Below are 20,026 nucleotides of genomic sequence, written 5' to 3'. Positions count from 1 at the left end.
ATTCAGAAGTTTTGTGACTTAAGATATGATGTAAAAATTGACCTGATTCACTTGTGTGCATATCCTTTGTGTAGTTGTTAGATTGAAGCATTTAAAACTCCTTAAGAAATTTGGAGAAGCAGATTTTGATTTGGGTTTTATTTTAATGCTACTTATTAGTAGTCCCCACAAAAAATGACATGTAGAATTTAAAAGAGAATATTAACAAGTAGAATTGTATGTGAATAAATTTAGATTCATTATCATTGCTATTCAGTAGTGTTTTAAATCTATGTTACAGATTCACAGCAAGTTGATTACTCTTTTTCTTGATGTTCAGTTATACTGATTAAAAAAAGGGAAATTCTGTCCATGATTATAGTGATTCATACTTAAATATTTTATAGAGTAGACAAGTTTTGATGGCCTTCAGGATTTCATCACTTACTTGATCCAGTAGTCCATATTCAGCTGGTAGCAGAAAGTGTTACTTTGTGCATTTAGTTGTGCAGTAGAGAGAAATTATTCAGAGTATTTTCATTTGTATTTCAGTGAAAATGATGCATATTATAAGTTTGCAAGGAGATGGGGACAGCAGCGGTTTTGCCACTCCCTTGGTGTAACACGAAAAGGTTTCTTAGAGTCAGGCCAAATACTGCTCATAGGTATTGAAGGTGGATTCCTTTTTTTTTTAACACCTTCTGTTTTTAAAACACAATCTAGTTTTTGAACATTGATGGAAAAACTGCAGAGGCCAGAAAACTGAGCACATCGGAGAGTGGTGGAGAGGAGTGGGAAGACAACGCTTTATCTTAGTAGCTTTGATTTTGAAACCTGTTTAGATAAAGCTTTATTAATGGTAAAATAAATGAGGATTTATGGAAAGAAGAAAATATTTTATGTAAATTAAACAAGGAAAAAATCATGAATAAAATACAAGTAAAAGACTATTGACTAAAGGAAGTAGTTGAATGTTTAAACCTTATTCTTAGCTATCATTCAGATAGTATAAATAATGAAGTTGATGTAATGTTGTGATACAGGTCATTCATCCAGTTCTGTGTATTTCCACAGTGTACTTATAATGTCTAATTATATATGTTATTTGCTTTTTCTTAAGTTTGATTTTAACTGATATGCCAAAATTTAGATAAGCAGGGCTTTTGGGGTAAGGAGGTGAAAAAGGAAATAGCTAAAGAGTCTTACTGAACAATTTATAAATCCTTGGAATTGAAAGAACAGGTATAGAGTCAGACTGGATAGTTTTCAGTAGAATTTAGATTGCAAAATTATTCTAGCATTTTATTATTTTTTCTTTTTTACTGGAAGCATTTTAAAATTATCTTAGATTAAATTATCCTGAAAATCTTAATTTAGACACTTGAATCTCTTCATATTCCTAAAGGCTAAACTTACCTGAAGTTCTTTCTTTTCTCAAACGTGCATACTTTGCTCATTATAAGCACATTTAGTTTGCTGACATATTTCATATGTTTGGAACTATTAAGCCTTTGAATTTTCTTTAATTTTATTTTAAATTTTACTCTAGGGAAGAAAATAGGTAAGTTCAAAAGGGAAATTGTTAATACAGCTAAATCAACCTTCACTTAAAAATTAGGCCATCTGGGGAATTCCTTGGTGGTCCAGTGGTTAGGACTCTGTGCTTTCACTGTGGAGGGCCCAGAGTCGATCCCTGGTCGGGGAACTAAGATCCCACAAGCTGCACGTTGTGGGGCCTCCCAAAAAAAACATTAGGCCATCTGTTTACTATCCTAGATATGGGTTCATGTAATACTATATATAGCACTTAGCTGGATTGAGTTGGAATTATAAAGACCCTCAAGTACCAACCAGCCAAGCTGATGTCATTATATAATTTAATAGTTCACGTTCTCCTGAAATGTTTATATAATTGGCCCTCATTAGCCATTTTGTGTGAGATCACTGGAATAAATAAGGAATAGTCCTAAAGGGGAAATAGTCCTATTTAATATATGTTTTAATATAGTCAAGGAATTCAATTCTTGGCCGGTTAGTACTTACTGGTAAGTATTGTTAATAATGTCAAAACAATGCTAGTAAGTAGGTGTCCTAAGTTTGGTTTCTCTGCCGTGCCATTTGGGTAATGTAATAGTGACTAACATGCCATTCTCCCCATTCCCCTTCAATGAATCAACCTTGAACAAAATTCTCAATGAATCAACCTTGAACAAAATTCTAATGTAAAAAGCTGTACTTTTGTATAGAGAATTTCATTATCACTTCTTTTGGATATAATAAGAGGAGGGTATATGTCTTGGGAAGGTAAGTAGAAAGCAGAGTAGGGGTAGGTTTTCCCATAGACGAGGAAGTTGAGGCAAAATGATTCAGAACCCTGAACCTGGGGCTTGTGTATGTGTGTTTGTCTGGGCGGGAACTGTTTGGTGAACAACCACACGATAATGAGATAGATGAATGGACTCTAGAGCCACCTCTTAGTACTTCCCTTTGTGTTGCTGGGTCCAGGTATGAGGTTGTTAAGGGTGGACCTAAACCCCTGAGAGTTAGGGAAACTTGTTGAGGATCATATTCTTTAGGTGTATGGGGGCTGTGTAAGTTGAATTGGTTAAACAGAGTTGGTCCTGAGTTGTGTTCCACATGTATTCTCTACCTTTGGGACTGGAGTGGGATCCAGGGAGTGGGATTCAATAGTTCTGTGTTGTAAAATCCAAGGACTTAAAATTTTTGCATGGAGTACTAGACATGAGGAAAAAATATTAGTATATGTATTTTCTTAAACATAAATTTGTAATCATCTAACTAAAGCTCATGGAGAGAAATTCCCAAAACTGACTGGCTAGCTAAGGAGGCTCAATGGACTAGTACCAATTCCAAATACAAGATGTGTTAAGCGTCATTATTTTTGCTTACTATTTTATAAGGGACTTCATGGATGTATATATGGTTTCAGCTTCTTCTTACCTTTGAATCTTTATTTAATCAATAATAATAGCAGCTGAGACTTGAGTGCTTATTATGAGACAGTTGTTATATTCTTTACATGTATTAACTGTTTATGTGATACAGATATTATTTTCCACATTTTACAGATGAGGGAACTAAAGCTTAGAAAGGTAATTTACCTAAGGTGATATTTCGTAAGTAGTAGAGCAAAGTGTCAAACCCAGTGTGTTGGGACTTTCCTGGTGGCTCCGTGGTTAAGAATCCGCCTGCCAATGCAGGGGACGCGGGTTCGAGCCCTGGTCCGGGAAGATCCCACACGCCGCGAAGCAGCTAAGCCCGTGTACCACAACTACTGAGCCTGAACTTTAGAGCCCACGAGCCACAACTACTGAGCCCATGTGCCACGACTACTGAAGCTTGTGTGCCTAGAGCCCGTGCTTTGCAACAAAGAGAAGCCACCGCAATGAGAAGCCCGCGCACCGCGACAAAGAGTAGCCCCTGCTTGCCACAGCTAGAGGAAGCCCACGTGCAGCAACGAAGAACGCAGCCAAAAAAAAAAAACAAACAAACAAAAACCCAGTCTTTTACTGAGAGCTTAGGCTGTGGAGCCAGAGTACAGCTGAATTGACTTCAGTACCTTCAGAATCAGGGGGGTATAAGAAATTATCAAGATAAAAATATTGATATTGGTATCCATAGTTTTGTATAAACAAATTTAAAGTGCTACTAAAACATACATTGTATTTTGTAATTTATGAAGAATGCTTTCACTTCTCTTGTTTTTTCCCCAAAGGAGTTTTGTGAGGTATTTGTTATCACCCCAGTTGTACAGTGAACCTGAAGCTTGGGGGTGTAAATTGACTTGTCCCGTGTTATACAGCGAAAACGTGGGGGGCCAGCATCAAACCCACAGCGTAGCCTTAGTTCTGAAAGGAGCAGGTCTGTTGGAACAGTTTCTGTGTGCAATCAAACCAGTGTTGCAAGGAATAGAACCTTCAGTAGGTCATGTAAAAAGTATATAAGTGAAACAAGTACCTGTCTGCTTTGAAGCTCCACATGAAAAAGAACTTTGTACCCAAACCAGCTATGCTGATAATTAGCATTTACATGCCTTTGCATTTTTCCAGAGTCCCTTTTATCTACCGCACTTTACATTTTGTACATATGGGGAAATAAGGTACAGAAAAGTTATTTCATTAATAAAAGATCAGACTTAACTAGTGGTGGAGCCCAGGCTATAATTGGTTTGCTTACTTGGTGAAATTAATTTTAGGGTGACTAGCTCATTCTGGTTTGCCTGGAACTTCCCTGGTTTTAGTACTGAAAAGTCCTGTGTACCAGGAAACCCTGAAGTCCCCGGCAAACTAGAGTGGTTGGTCATCCCAATTTTCCCACTTTGTGGTGGATTGGGGATGGGAGTAGGGTTGCCATATAAAATACCAGGCACTTAGTTAAAGCTGAATTTCAGATAAATGTTGAATAATGGTTTACTGCATGTCCCAGATATTGCACGGACATATGTACACTGAAATTTGTTGTTTAACTGAAATTCAGCTTTAACTGGGCATCTTGTATTCTTATTTGTTAAATCTGGCAACCCTAAGGAAGAGTGAAAGGACATTCTAATGGGTAAAAAGACCACTTTACTGCTTCTTTTGTGTGGACCTCAGGTTTATACATTTACCTATGTAAGGGAGCATCATCCGGCAGTTTCCTTTTCTGGGGTACTTGACTCGTTCTTTTAGCCAAGTAGACATAGATGTGAGAGGTCAGGATGAATGTATGAAACCACATTTTGCCAGTGCATTAAAACTGGTGCGTGCGTGCGTGCGTGTGTGTGTGTGTGTGTGTGTGTGTGTGTGTGTCTTGGTTTGAGCAGTTAGTTCTCCTTTACATGGTGGGAAACTTAACCCAGATCTGAACCCCTCTCCTCTTTGTTGGATCAGTCTGTCCAACACCAGCACAATCTCACAGATCACCCATATCATCTTTAGACTATATGTATGTTAAAAAGTACTTTTGTTGTTGTTAAGATAGTATGTTCACGTGATTCAAAATGAAAAGGAAGTAAAGGCTTTCCCTACCCCTTTCTTGCAACTCTTCTTTTTCTCACCATGGAGGCAATCTGATTAGAAAATGTTAGAATTTTTTTTTTTGAAGTGGACCATTTTTAAAGTCTTTATTGAATTTGTTATAATATTGCTTCTGTTTTTATGGCTGGGAGGCATGTACGATCCTAGCTCCCTGACCAGGGATTGAACCTGCACCCCTTGCATTGGAAGGCAAAGTCTCAACCACTGGACCACCAGGAAAGTCCCGAAAATGTTAGAACTTTTGAAATGGAGTTTTAGAGTCTTCTCGTTGAGTGTTTTTTCTTTGTGTGTGTATGTGCGTTTGTGTGTGTGTGTTTTTAAGCAGGGAACTCTTTCCCTACCCCTTTTCCCTTCACCCCCAAAAGGAGAGGGATGTACCTTATAAAGAAGACAGAAATGGGTTCCTCAGGGCATTTAAATCTCCAGTGTTTGATGGTTGTCAGTACTTCTAAATCAGTCTGGGAGTCCTTTACATCAATAGAATATAGCCTTGAAATAGATCTAGTTGAATTCCGTCAACATTAATGGTAAGCAAATTAGGATTTAGTGACTTGGACAAGGACTCATAGTAATTGGTTGCAGAGCTGAGACTGGTGTAGGTGTGTATTTGTGTATCCTTGTGCCTGAATTTGTTTAAAATCCTTGTTCTGTAACAAGCAGAAAAAGGTATAAATTTCCTTGCCTAATTTCTTTGTGTCTTGTTTAATTTTATGCCGGGACCCAGCATTTTTTATTTTTTGAAAGAACGTCTGGCTTGGACTTTATTTAGAAAAGGAAAATGGAATAAAAGTTTTCAGACATATATCTGTATTTTCAGATTACTTTCTGTTATAGGTTATTATAAGATATTGAATGTAGTTCTTTGTGCTATACGGTAAATCCTTGTTGGTTATCTATTTTATATATAGTACTTTGTAGCTTTTAATCCCATACTCCTAATTTTTTCTCCCCCCACTTCCCCTTTGGTAACCATAAGTTTGTTTTCTACACCTGTGAATCTGTTTCTGTTTTGTATAGATCCATTTGTATTATTATTATTATTTTTACCCTTTGAGAAGGCTGAACTTTTTTTTTTTGAAGTATAGTTGGTTTTCAATGTTGTGTTAGTTTCAGGTGTACAGCACAGTGATTCAGTTTATATATATATAAAGAATATATATATAAGAATTCATTTATGTATGTATAAAGAATATATATACTCAGTTATGCATGTAAAGAATATATATATACTTTTCCAGATTCTTTTCCTTTATAGGTTATTACAAAATATTGAGTATAGTTTCCTGTACTGTACAGTAGGTCCTTGTTATCTATTTTATATATGATAATGTGTGTATGTTAATCCCAAATGCCTAATTTATCCTTTTTCCCCTTTCCCCTTTGGTAACCATAAATTTGTTTCTGTGTCTGCAGGTCTATTTCTGTTTCATAAATAAGCTCATTTGTGTTTTTTTTTTTAAGATTCCACATATAAGTGATACCTATGATATTTGTCTTTCTCTGTTTGACTTACTCCACTTAGTAAGATATTCTCTAGATCCATCCATGTTTCTGCAAATGGCAATATTTCATTCTTTTTTATGGCTGAGTAGTATTCTATTTTGTGTGTGTGTGTGTGTGTGTGTGTGTGTATATATATATATATATATGACATATTCTTTACCCATTCTTCTGTCAGTGGACATTTAGGTTGCTTCTGTGTTTTGGCTGTTGTAAATAGTGCTGCTGTGAACATTGGGGTGCATGTATCTTTTTGAATTAGAGTTTTCATCTTTGCCGGATATATGCCCAGGAGTGGAATTGCTGGATCATATTGCAGCTCTAATTTTAGTTTTTTAAGGAACCTCCGCACTGTTTTCCATAATGGCTGCAACAAATTATTGATATATTCCCACTGACAGTGTAGGAATATTTCACACCCTCTCCAGCATTTGTTATTTGTGGACTCTTTGATGGTAGCCATTCTGACAGGTGTGAGGTTGATACCTCATTGTAGTTTTGATTTGCATTTCTCTACTAATTGGTGGTGTTGAGCATCTTTTCATGTGCCTGTTGGCCAGCTGTATGTCTTCTTTGGAGAAATGTCTTCTGCCCATTTTTTGATTGGGTTGTTTGGGGTTTGTTTGATGTTGCGCTTTATGAGCTGTTTGTATAGCTGTTTGTATATTTTGGATATTAACACCTTGTCAGTCTCATCGTTGCAAATATCTTTTCCCATTCTGTAGGTTATCTTTTTATTTATGGTTTCCTTTGCTGTGTGAAAGTATTTAACTAGATTCCATTTGTTTATTTTTGCTTTTATTTGCTTTGGGAGACTGGTTAATTTATTCCTAGGTTTTTTTTTTTTGACATAATTTTAAATAAGAAATTTTTTTAACTGCTTTTCAGTTTTTAATTTATATTTATGGCAAAGACTTGAATTTTCCTCCCTCCTTTCTTCCTCCCTTTCTCCCCTTTTCTCTTTCTTTCCTTCCCTTTCTTCCTCCCTCCCTTCCAATATATGTCTTTAGGGTCAAAATCTTATTTTCTGAGGTTAGAATAAATATAAGCCTCATAGTTTTCTTGAATAGACCAAACTATTATTTCCTCATCACATTTCCTAGTTGCGAATTGAAAGTTCATTTAATCCAGATGGTAATATGACTCATCCCTGTAAAAATGTCTTTAATAGACTTTCTGGCCCAGAATTTCTTGAGCTTTTTAATTTGTTGTATTAAGGAAGTAGTTAACATGGATCAGTGGGCTCAATTTTCAGCTGTACAGTCTAATTTCATTCATAGAATAGTAATAGCTGTGAGGTCAGAGTTCAAATTTTTAAATTTGTGAAAGATTGTATTAATATTTGAAGTTTTAAAAAGGAAAAATCTTTTTCAGTAAAGGAAGAGTGAGAACCAATGCAGTACTGAGTCAACATAGTAAATTAGCTTATATGTTGATATTTGTAAGAATTAAAAAAAACTTTCCTACAGTTAGGGTCTGGGTGTTTTTTGTTTGCTTTTTTGCAGCAGTGCACACAGTCAATGAATGTTTTAAAACCATTCTCCTGAAGCAGATGTGTATTTTTCATATTAGGATCTTAGCATTGGGAGGCAGAGAAGCAAACATGTTCATCAGAGGCAGGGTCCCGCTTCTAAAATTCTTTTCTGATAGCAAATCATAATTGCTGGCTGCATTTTCTATGACGATTCAGAAAAGTCTAGTTTTGGGAAGGAAGTCTTTCTTTCTGCCCTTCTTGACCCCAGTTTCTTATTTCAAAATAAGTAATTTGGATAATTTATCAGGACTCTTGGTTTCTGTAGAATGTATGTGACTGTGACTATTGTGGAAGGGAGAATCTATAAGTAGTGAAGGGCTTTTTATCTTTTTTTCCACCCCTTTTTTTAAAAGAGTTTAGGATGTGTGGGAAATTAAAAAGTTTGGGTTGGCTTTGGAGTCAAACATGTTGGTTAAAATTTCACCTCATCTGTTAGATGTGTCTTTGGGCACGATCTGTTTGAAAGTGGGTTTTTGTGACAATTAAATGAGATGATATGAAGCTCCCTACATAGTACTTGATTGCTTGGTACTCAGAATTGCTTCCCATTTATTGCAAGCCTGGTGAAAAATTCTAGTTATGCTTTACGCCAGCAAATGCAGATTTCTTGGTATTCATCGCTGTGCAATCCACTTATACCTCATTAGAAAATGCTAAGCTGTATTTTTTTCCAGATGTGAGTAGTTATATAGTATTGATGCATGTTTGGGTGTGTAGGCTACAAGGAAAATATAGAGGAGGAAATAGGACTGCGTGGTGGGTAAGGTTAAGCAAGAAATAAATTGTCTGTGGGCATCAGGATGCCTCCTCTGGAGCATTGTTTTGTCACCTCCTCTCTCTTTTTGGGTCACTCCCTCTGCCCTCAGTGAATTTGTAGGAGAATTTCCAAGTTTAGGGGTTCTTCCCCTGCTCTGGAAGTTGAACTTTCAGGTGGCTTTTCTTGGTGGGGGTGAGTGTGGAAGCGTAAAAGACTCTGTTGGCAGAGGGAATATAATTGTGTTAATTGACCTCTTCCCTCCTGTAGATGTTGCAGATGTCTTAGATTCAGAGTGACTCCCATTTCCATTGTTCAGTCTTCCAACTTGTGGAGGTTGATGGATTGAGATACTGCTGTGTTGCATCTCTCCTGAGCCTATGACCTTCTTGTAGATGAACCAGATCTAAGCAGGTAGAACCATGGAATATGATAGTATGAACTTGATCCCTTTGGCAGCCTATATACCCCGACCCCTCCCCTCCATAAATTCAGGCATTTATATTTTTTTCCCTGTTACTAAAACATGTTGTCTCTGGAAGCTGTTCATATGAGAATTTGTAGCTTTTTTTGGGGGGGGGGCAGCATTTAAAGAAAAGTGGGGACTTAATATAGGTTGTATGACTGATATTTCTGATACCCCTTGGTAGCAATTTAAAACATAAAATTTTATCTTAACATCAGAATTTCATATACTCCTGAAGCATATTATTTGAAGGTGGTTATTAATCTCCATTACTTTATGCACAGTCATTTTCATAACCCCAACTTCTGTCTTCAGTGTTCTGACAGTTACCCACAATCCTGTCTGCCCTCCTTCCTCGTCCTCCACTCTCTCCAAGTCTCCCGTGTTCTTCTTCTCAAATAATAGAGGCCACACTTGGAGAGATTTTTCTTAAACTTCATCATTATGATTTTAAACAAAAGCTAAATAATATGAGATCTGAAAAACTTATTTTGATGTAATACAATTGACCATTTACATAAAACGTTTTAAAAACATATTTCAGGTGTTTGAACCTAGCTAGTTGTAATCACACAGTTTCACATTTAAAGATTTAGTGTTGGCTAATCTAGCATTGTGTAAATAATGATGGGTCATTTTCTTTTAGTGTTAAACTTGACTCATTTTGTTATTTTAATTAGCAGTTCTGAGAGCATTGGAAAGGTGGAAGTTATCATGGTCTTCAAAGATTAATGTACTTTGACCAATTATAGCTGCATTTAAATTTTTTTAGAATTAACAAGATATGTGGAAGTCCCTCCAGGTTAATTGCAGGTACATATAACTTGTTTGTGATGGCTGCATAATTGTCCACAAATAATCGTCCATAATTGTTTGTAATGGCTGTATAAGTTCTTTAGCCATTCTTTGATTTTAGATTTTCTGATTTTAATTGTTAAAATTTTCCACAATTTTCTGATCTAGTAGGATTTATTCAGCAATTCAAGAATTAGGCAGCATCCAATCTAGCAGACAGAAAGGAACTCCAAAGAGCTGTACAAAGCAAGAGGTTTTTGTAGATCACAATGAGCAGGAAAAAGGAAGTTATACTGGGCATTTGCTGATTGGTTAAAGCAGGCTTATTTTCCTTTACATGGTGCAAAGGGTGGTATTGGAGCTGGGTCAGGTAACTTGTGCTGAGCAGGCCAGACTGATTGGTTGACCTACGCCTGCCTTTTCTGGGAGAGCTGAGCATAGAAACTTAGCTAAGTTTTGCTTTGCTGACGTGGGGCTTAGCATGAGCGACTTCATCTTGGGCCTAATCTGATTAACAGTTTTTTTGCCTTTGAAACAGTACTACCACATCCTCCAAGCTGTGCCTTCAGACTGTACTACTTACCATACGTAATTCCTTTTCGTTACAGTCATCTATCCCCTTATTCCTTAAATATTAGAACCTCAGGCTTCCTATGACTCTACTGCTATCCTATCATGATTCTTACCGTTTTCAATCCTTCCAATACCACAGCCTTTTATTTCCTTAACCTCCTGTCCTTAAATGATCTCATATTCCAGTCTGCCTCTGCTTTCCCTTTCTCCGTTACTATAATCTAGACCTCCCCGTGATGGATAACCGTACGGCCTCAGCAGTCTCAACTTCAGACATTCTGCACAGACCATTACCTCCTGTGGTTCCAACTCACACCCTTGTAGCGCCTCACCTCCAAGAGTTCTATGACTAATTCCACTGATCTGTTTCCTCATAAATGCTTTCCCTCCTCGTGGCCTTCCTTTCTCAAGTTAAAATTGCCTTATCAGTCATTATACTGACTGCCTTGGAAACAGACTTAGTTTACTTATCTTTCCTTTCTTTACCCCTGTTTTGTTCTGGAACTTGCCTGGTGAAATCCCATCCTTGGTTAATCTAGCTCTCCCTGATCCATATTTATGCTCTGTCCACTGACCTTGGCTGGGAAGCACACAGCCAGCTTGATTGGTCTCCTTTCACATCCATGGCGGCTGACCTCAGGTGGGCCTTTCGAGCTGCCAGGCGATCCTGCTCTGTCCCCTGCTGCATGCACCCTCCTGCTTTCCTAGATGACTACTTTATACTTAATTTTTTTAAACTTTTTATTTTATATCGGAGTATAGCTGATTAACAGTGTTGTGATAGTTTCAGGTGCACAGCAAAGCAACTCAGCCATACATATACATGTATCCATTCTCCCCCAAATCTTTCTCCTTAATTTTTTAATACTTTCCTTTTTTCCTCCCTCTCAGCCAGTGATTTTTTTCTTCCTGTTACTCTGATAACATAGAAGCACCCAGAAGAGGATCTTCCACCAGCTCCTGTTAGCATTTCTACCCACTCACATGCATCTACCTCCCTGTTCCTATCTAAGGCCAACCTCTTCCACTTGGGTACCATGCTCACCCTCTCCTACCCAAGGATGTGACTCTCTTCTGCACACAGTTGACTCTTGGTATCGGTGGGTTCTGTATCCATGGGTACAGAGAGCTGACTGTACTGTGCCGTTTTATGTAGAGGACTGGAGCATCCCACGGGGTCATGGAAACGGTCCTCTGAGGTTTCTGAGGAATGAGTGTAGTCCTTTCCTCTTTTGGGTCATAGCTATCACTATGCAGACAAGCTATACTATCTCCTATTTTTATTTTTTTGACCGCCACGTGTGGCTTGTGGGATCTTAGTTCCCTGACCAGAGATCGAGCCCGGGCCCTGCAGGGAAAGCTCCAAGTCCTAACCACTGGACTGCCAGGGAATTCCTGTTATCTCTTATTTTTGAAACAAAAGGAACCGCTTTGTCCTGTCCTATTACTTATTTCTCTACTCCTCTTCCTAGAGCTCTCTTCCTGTTCTTTCTCGAACTCTCTCCAGTTGGGCTTTGATCTTTAACCACAGTTCTTTTCAAGGTCAGTAGTGACCTCCGTGTTGTTAAATCCAGTGTCTGATTCCCAGTCCTCATTTTTTTTTATTTTTAAAAAATTGTAGTAAAATATACATAACAAAATGTACCGTTGTAATCATCTTTGAGTGTATAGTAGGCATTAAGTATGTTCACATTGTTCTGCCCCCATCACCGTCAGCCGTTCCCCAGAACTTCCCCATCGTTCCAAACTCTGTACCCATAAAACATAATTTTCCATTCCCCTGCCCCCTCAGCCCCTGGCAACCACCATTCTCCTTTGTCTCTTATGAATTTGCCTATTTTAGGTATGTCATGTAAGTGGAATCAAATATTTGTCTTTTTGTGTCTGCCTTATTTCACTTAGTGTAATGTTTTCAGGGTTCATACGTGTAGCATGTCTCAGAACTTCATTCGTTCTTTAAGGTTGAATAATACTCCATTGTGTGGCTGCCACATTTTGTTCATACATGTATGCGTCATGGATATTTGGGTTGTTTCTGTCTTTCGGCTGTTATGAATAACGCTGCTATGAACTTTGGTGTGCAGATATCTGTTTGAGTCCATGCTTTCAGTTCTTTGGGAAATATACCCAAAAGTGGAATTGCTGGATCATATGGTGATTCTGTGTTTAATTTTTTTTAAGGGACTGCCAATCTGTTTTCAGTAGCAGCTGTGCCATTTTACATTCCCACCAGCAGTGAATAAGGGTCGCAGTTTCTCCACCTCCATCTCCCAGCCAATGCATTTTATTTTCTGTTTTGTTTTTTCTTTTTTGGTAATGGCCATCCTAATGGGCGTGAAGTCTCATCTCATTGGAGGCGTGGCTTCCATTTATCTTTGTTGACAACACGTGTAAAGCGGATCAGTCCTCCTTGACTCCACCCTCCTGCTTCTCCTCTGTCAATACCGACCCCTCCTCTCATGCTCTGTTTGCTGGCCCCTCTCGTCCCCGGGTCCTCTAAACATTGACATGCTCCAGGATCTGCTGTTTGTACCTCTTCTCACTCCCTAGGCCATCTCAGCCAGTCTCATGCCTGAAATACCACAAATAGGCTGAGAATTCCCAAAGTTAACCTTTCACAAAACGGAACTGCTCTTCTTCAAAATCTCCTCCTGCAGCCTTCCCCATCTCAGTAAATGGCAGCTCAGTAGTTTTCAACGTCTCAAGCCAAAACCCTGAGAGTCACTTTTGACCCCTCTTTCTCTCTCGCTGTATACAGGGCTGTACCTTCAAAATAGAGTCAGGTCATTTCTCACTGCCGCCTCCGTCCTCCTCCTGGTCCAAGCCAGTGTCATCTCGCCACCTGATCCCTGTCAGAGCTCCTGCAGCAGCTGTGGTCTCCCACGTCAGTACTGTTCTCACAGTGACAGGCCCTTCAGGATCCGGCTCCTTTCTCACAGTATCCTCTCCGACCTTGTCTCCTTTCACTGTTCCCCTCTCTCCCTGGGTTCAGCTAGAGTGCTCTTCTCCCAGATATCCGCTCGTAACATCTGAGATGCCTTTTCTTTTTTTTTTTTTTTTTTTTGTGGTACATGGGCCTCTCACTGTTGTGGCCTCTCCCTTTGCAGAGCACAGTCTCCGGACGCGCAGGCTTATTGGCCATGGCTCATGGGCCCAGCCGCTCCGCGGCATGTGGGATCTTCCTGGACCGGGGCACGAACCCGTGTCCCCTGCATCGGCAGGCGGACTCTCAACCACTGCGCCACCAGGGAAGCCCCTGAGATGCCTTTTCTTAACTGCTTTGTGATGCAACAGTCCTCTCCTCCCTCAAATTCATTCCCTTTAACCTGCTTTATTTGTCTCGGTAGCTCCTGTTACCTCTCGGTATTTAGTTACTTGTGCGTGGTCTGCTTGCTTCCCATGTTTTGTTCATGACTGTGGCTTCATCCTCTGGAAGAGGTCTGGGTATGGAGTCTGTGTTCAATATTTATTTGGCAAATGAATGATTTAATCTTTGTTTATATGTTTAATAAGCATTTGCTTTTCTGTAGACTGGAGTTTGAATGTGGGATTGCAAAGGGTGTGTTTTGTGTGTGTGTGTTTTAAATATTAATACTGTACTGCTGGAATACTTCAGTGCATTCTGGATATATGGTAGTCTTTTACATATTTGTGAAACTGTTGGATGCAAATTAGTATGGTTTCATTTTAATCTTGATTACAAGTTCAGGAGAATACTGTCTGTATGTATTAGCCATCTGCATTTCCTCTTTTTTGGCTTCTCTGTACATATTCTTTGCCCAGTTTTCCTTTTTGTTGCTTGAATTTTTTTTTTTTATAGGAGTTCTTTCTATATTCTGTCATGGCATTTTTTTGTTTTTTTCCTAAATCTTGTTTTCCTTTTTTTAATTGAAGTATAGTTGATTTACAATGTTTCAGGTGAAGAGCATAATGATTCATTCATATATATTCTTTTTCAGATTCTTTTCCATTATAGGTTATTACAAGATATTGAATATAGTTCCTTGTGCAATACAGTAGGTCCTTGTTGTTTATCTATTTCATACGTATCAATAGTAGTATGTATCTGTTAATCCCAAATTCCTAATTTTTCCTCTCCCGCCCTTTCCCCTTTGGTAACCATAGTTTGTTTTCTGTCTGTGAGTCTATTTTTGTTTAGTAAATAAGTTTATTTGTATCATTTTTGTAGATTCCACATATAAGTGATATATATATTTGTTCCTTTTTTATTTTTAAATTTAATTTACTTTTTGTTATTTTTTGGCCGTGTTGCGTCCTCATTGCTGCACGCGAGCTTTCTCTAGTTGCAGTGAGCGGGGGCTGATCTTTGTTGTTGTGTGTGGGCTTCTCATTGCGGTGGCCTCTCTTGTTGCAGTATACAGGCTCTAGGCACACGGGCTTCAGTAGTTGCAGCACGTGGGCTCAGTAGTTGTGGCTCACGAGCTTAGTTGCTCCTCGGCATGTGGGATCTTCCCAGACTAGGGATCGAACCCATGTCCCCTGCATTGGCAGGCGGATTCTTAACCACTGCGCCACCAGGGAAGTCTCTGATTTTTTAAATTGTGTTTCACCGTAAAGAAATGTTAAATCTTTAAAATTTATGTGGAATTAATCTGTAAGAATTGATGAGAAAATTTTGAAAAATATGGCTGGTGAGGGTCTTACTAGCTATTTAAAGCAGTAGTTCTCAAACATAAGTGCACATTAAAATCACATGGCTGCTGTTTAAAACTGAGTCTGCCAGTAGTTTTCAGCTTATAGGTATTGGGAAAGAAAGGAAGGGAAAGGTATGTCTGAGGAATCTTTATTTAAAATATACTCTAAGGTAATTCTGATCTGATTGGTCCATGGATCACAGTTGAAGAAGCATTGTTGTAGATCTGTCTTTGGTGTAGTGTGGTATTAGCAAAGCAGTAGACAGGTGGATCCAAGAAACAGAACAGCGTCCAGAAACGAATCCAAGTGTGAATGATAACTTATTATGGAAGATGACATTCTGGTTAATTGAGAAAAGGATGGTTTATTTCATAAATGGTTCAGACAGTTCACCTGAAAGGAAAAGTTAGCTTTTTCCCTTAAACAATAGAGAAATTCCATGTTGATTAAAGATCAAAATACAAAGATTTTGCAAATACTAGAAAAAAATATAGGATACCATTAGTTTAACCATGGAGTTGGATGAGGCCTTCTTAAACTAAATTGGAAACCTAGAAGCTGTGAAGGAAAAGATTAATAGATTTAATAGTTCAAGTTTACTTTCTGAAAGGTGATGCTCATATTCTTTTTTTTTTTTTTTTTTTTTTGCGGTACGCGGGCCTCTCACTGTTGTGGCCTTTCCCGTTGTGGAGCACAGGCTCCGGACGCGCAGGCTCAGCGGCCATGGCTCACGGGCCCAGCCGCTCCGCGGCATGTGGGATCCTCCCGGACCGGGGCACGAACCTGTGTCCCCTGCATCGGCAGGCGGACTCTCAACCACTGCGCCACCAGGGAAGCCCAATACTCATATTCTAAGATGTGGCAACATAATAAAGTAGCCGTGACTGGTTTCCTAGTGTGCATGAAGAATGTTGCCTGCCACATCAGTAAACAAAGGATGTTGTGGCCGTCAAGCCATGAGCCCATTCAGGATAGAGAAAAACAGAATAGTGGCCCTACACAGTTAAGGTGCATATCAAAGGAATGATTTCAGTGAGCCCAGACTCTTGCATCTTCCTATATATAGAAAAGCACTAAGTTCATTAACTTGATGTTTGTTTTTTTTCTTTAATTAGCAGAAATCTTTTGATATTCAACTACGTGATTTGTTTTTGAACAACTCCTATATACCCTGGCTCCTTCCTTACCTCTTTGAAACAGTCTGTCAGAGCTATCTGAGAGCCTGTCTCCTGGGCTTAAAGTCCTCAGTATGTCTGTGGAATAAAACATAAACACTCGACTTTTTGGATGTGCGTTTTTTTCAGTTGACACTAGTCTACATTTTCTGTAGCCATTGAGCAAATAAGATGCAATTGACCAAAGTTTTGTTACTTTACCTAGTTTATCTAAAACATTGTAGAGACATTAAATGTCTTAATTGCATGTGACTGGTACATCTAGGCTACGCTTGACACCATTAACTCTCCCCTCCCTTGACTTTCATGACACTGCCCTTTCCAAGTTCTCCTACTTTATTGGCCTTTTCCATGGGATTTTCCTCCTCTCAGTCTTGGCATTAGTTTCCCTCCAAAGTTTTCTGTCCTTGAACTTACCTTGGAGGTTTCCTGTGTGTGTTTTTTTTGGGCAGCTCTGACCCCTCTTAACTTTCACAGTTTGTGTATTTGGATGACTCACAGACATCTTAAACCCATTATTTTCAAGACTTGTATTCATTTCCTTTCCACCAATCATCCAGCCACTGGCCAACCTCTTCACTGTTTGTATTTCTGTCTCAGTTGAAGGCACCCTAGCTGTTTTCCCTCCTTTCACTGCCTCTGCTCTAATTTGCAGCTTTATTCTGTTGACGATTCAGATACAGTACCATCCTCACTATGTTAAGCAGAAAGATTTCAGTTGTTGGAAAGGCTGGAGGAACAGCTGCTACCCTTGCCACCCTCTGGGCAGTTAGGAGCCAGGAATCCTAGCTGCTGCTCCTTGTCACACCCACCATAGCCTTGTGACCTAGGAGTAAATGATTACTTGTTGTCTCTTATGTAATTTCCTTCGCTCCAGTTTCTGCTGCCTTCAGGTTATCCTCTGCATAAAGTTATTTTCTAATACTGTGTGTTTATGTACATTTGAATGCAAACTAAGTTTCTTCCTCAGCATCAAAGGCCACAACAATTTGACCTTTAAAATTTGGGGCCTTTAATACCCTGCCCTCATCTCTCATCTCCCATCTCCTCATCCCTACCCTGCTCTACTGGGTGGCTGATTATTTCCTGAACACCTGCTGATTTGGGGGCTCGTTCAAGCTGTGTGGTATCATCTATTCAAAATCTCCATTCCTCTGCCCTTCCTGTCCCCCGACTTTTAAGATCATAATACATTGCTGTTTGCTTCAAGAGGATGTCTCAGAAAAAGCCAGAACTAGCCTCTACCTTTTACTGTACTCTTCTTGAAACACTTTATACTCAATGATTAGTACTTATTAAAGTTTCATAGTTTTAGTTCTTATATTTAGGCCTGTGATCCATTTTAAGTTAATTTTTTGTATGGTATAAGAAAGGGGTTCGTCTTCGTTGTTTTAGGTGTAGATGTCCAGATGTTCCAGCACCATTTGTTGAAAAGACTGTTCTTTCCCTATTGAGTTTTTCTGCCATCTTGTTGGAAAGACTCTTCTTTCCCTATTGAGTTTTTTTTGCCATCTTGTTGAAAATCAGTTGTCCATAATAGAGAAGTTTATTTCTGGACTCTCAATTTTATTCTGTTAATCTATATATATGTACTTTTTCTAGTACCACACTGTCTTGATTAATACTGCTTTGTATCAAGCTTTGAAACTGAGATGTGTGAGCACTCCAACTTTGTTCTTTTTCAAAAGTTTTGGCTGTTCTGGCTACTTTGAATTTCCATGTGAATTTTAGGATCAGCTTACAAAATTCTCTAGAAGTCAGCAGAGATTTTGATAAGCATCGTGTTGAATCTGTACATCAGTTTGGGGAATGTTGCTATTTTAACAATATTAGGTTTTAAAATCCATAAACAGGATGTTTTCTATTTTTAATATCTTTAAACAATGTTTTGTGGTTTTCATAGTACAAAGTTTGCACTTCTTGTTATATCTAATCCTAAGTATTTTTGAAAGTTGTAAATATAATTGTTTTCTTCATTTTCCCATTATTCATTGCTAGTGTGTAGAAATACAGTTTATTTTTGTATATTCATCTTATATCCTGCAACCTTTGCTGAATTCTTTGTTTGTTCCATTAGTTTTTCAGTGGGTTCCTTTGGATTTTCTATATTACAGTCATATCATCTGTGGATATAGTTTTTTAAATCACAGTTATTTTTAAATTCAAAATGCAAACATGCAGAGTTAAATTTCAGAGTACTTAGTGAGATAACATCATTCTCCTGGGTTATTAAGGTGCATCTATTCTTTGCAATTCTGATGTCCTGAAAGTATTAGGGCTGTTGTTTTCGTTGTGCCACTTTTCTTTACAGAAACCTTCAGTGGCTCCCCATGCCCTTTCTGGCAGAAATCTAGATTCTTTGGACTCAATTCTTCAGGGTACTACACAATACGTTGTTGAAGAAAAGAGCTTGGAATGGTGAACAGAGCCCAGAGGTCTGTTGGGAGTCCTGGCTTCTCACCAGCTGTGCATGAGCAAATTCGGAGGTGTCCCTTTTCTTGTAAAGTTGCAGAGTTTGACTTTTAATTTTTTAAGAATGGTTTCCTTTAGTTCTCTGAACACATTTATAATAGCTGCTTTGATGCGCTGTCTGCTAAGTCTGACATTTGGATCCTCTCAAGGAGGACTTCTGTTGCTTGCTTTTCTCCCTGTGTGTGGGTCATACTTTCCTGTTTGTTTGCATGCCTCATAATTTTTTGTTGTAGACTGGGCATTTTCGATATTTGTGTAGCAGTTCTGAATACTGATTCCGCCTTCCCCTTTTCTGCACTTTCTTGTTTGCTTGCTTGTTTGCTGACTTGGCTGACCGGTTTTGGTGAAGTTTACTTTTTCTGCAGTGTGCATCCTCTGATGGGGCTCCTTCAAGGGCACAGCCTTGGGAACACGCACAGTTACTTTGAAGTACCTTCTTTCAGGGGGTGACAGCACGGTGGTTCTTGTAGGGCTCCCTTTAAAGGTCTGCCTCCCTGGTGTGCCTCTTGGCACCACACCCAGCAAATATTCTCCACTGATAGCTAGTCGATTGCTTTATTGTTTTGCACAGTGCCCTGGGCTATAAGTTGCTCCTCAGGGTGATCCGGTTAAATTAGATGGTCTTTGTAGGGGTTGTGTTTGAGGCCAGTCTTTGAGCTGCGCTGACTCTAGGAGGGCTCTTCCTAGCTGTCTCTTTCCATGATTCCATTGAACTTCTCTGGATCTGTTCTTTTGCTTGTTCCTGTTGTGGAACTACCAGCCTCATCTTAGTTGCTCACCACTAAAGTCTCCATTGTTTTCCATAGTGCCATTAGGCTTGAACTTCTCTGTTCTCTGTTGCAACTAAGGTCAGTCCTCTTAGGGATTGCTTAGTGGTTCTATCTATGTTCTTACAGCCTGCTTCTCTGGCCTGGGGAGAACCTCTGTGCCATTGCTCCAGAGCCAGGGGCAGGGGCAGGGGCAGCAGCTTGTCCTCTGCTCTGTGAGTGGGGTCCTGGGCTTGGCTGTAGCCACTGGTCTCTGGAGCTTCTCTCCCTGTATCCACCTTACGAATCACGGTGCCCAGTAGTCTTGGTCTGCTGTGTC

The 20,026-nt window shown here is 39.1% G+C and overlaps 1 protein-coding gene across 4 annotated transcripts in view; it reads left to right on the top strand.

Annotated features, from left to right (window-relative positions):
* ACSL3 (acyl-CoA synthetase long chain family member 3) overlaps positions 1–20,026 on the top strand; it is an 82,248-nt gene that overhangs the window by 28,662 nt on the left and 33,560 nt on the right. Inside the window, exon 1 of one of the 4 annotated variants that reach the window (XM_082658706.1) lies at positions 14,065–14,081. The exons of 2 other annotated variants lie outside the window; for them this stretch is intronic. The gene's annotated coding sequence lies outside the window, so the exon portion shown is untranslated. Of the gene's footprint in view, positions 1–14,064; positions 14,082–18,887; positions 18,904–20,026 lie in introns of those variants that run through there. One more of the 4 variants, XM_082658707.1, reaches the window with a different exon arrangement.

This window comes from Grampus griseus (assembly GCF_964374135.1).
Source record: "Grampus griseus genome assembly, chromosome: 7".
Classification (NCBI taxonomy): Eukaryota; Metazoa; Chordata; class Mammalia; order Artiodactyla; family Delphinidae; genus Grampus; species Grampus griseus.
This window is presented reverse-complemented; position numbering and strand designations above follow the sequence as displayed.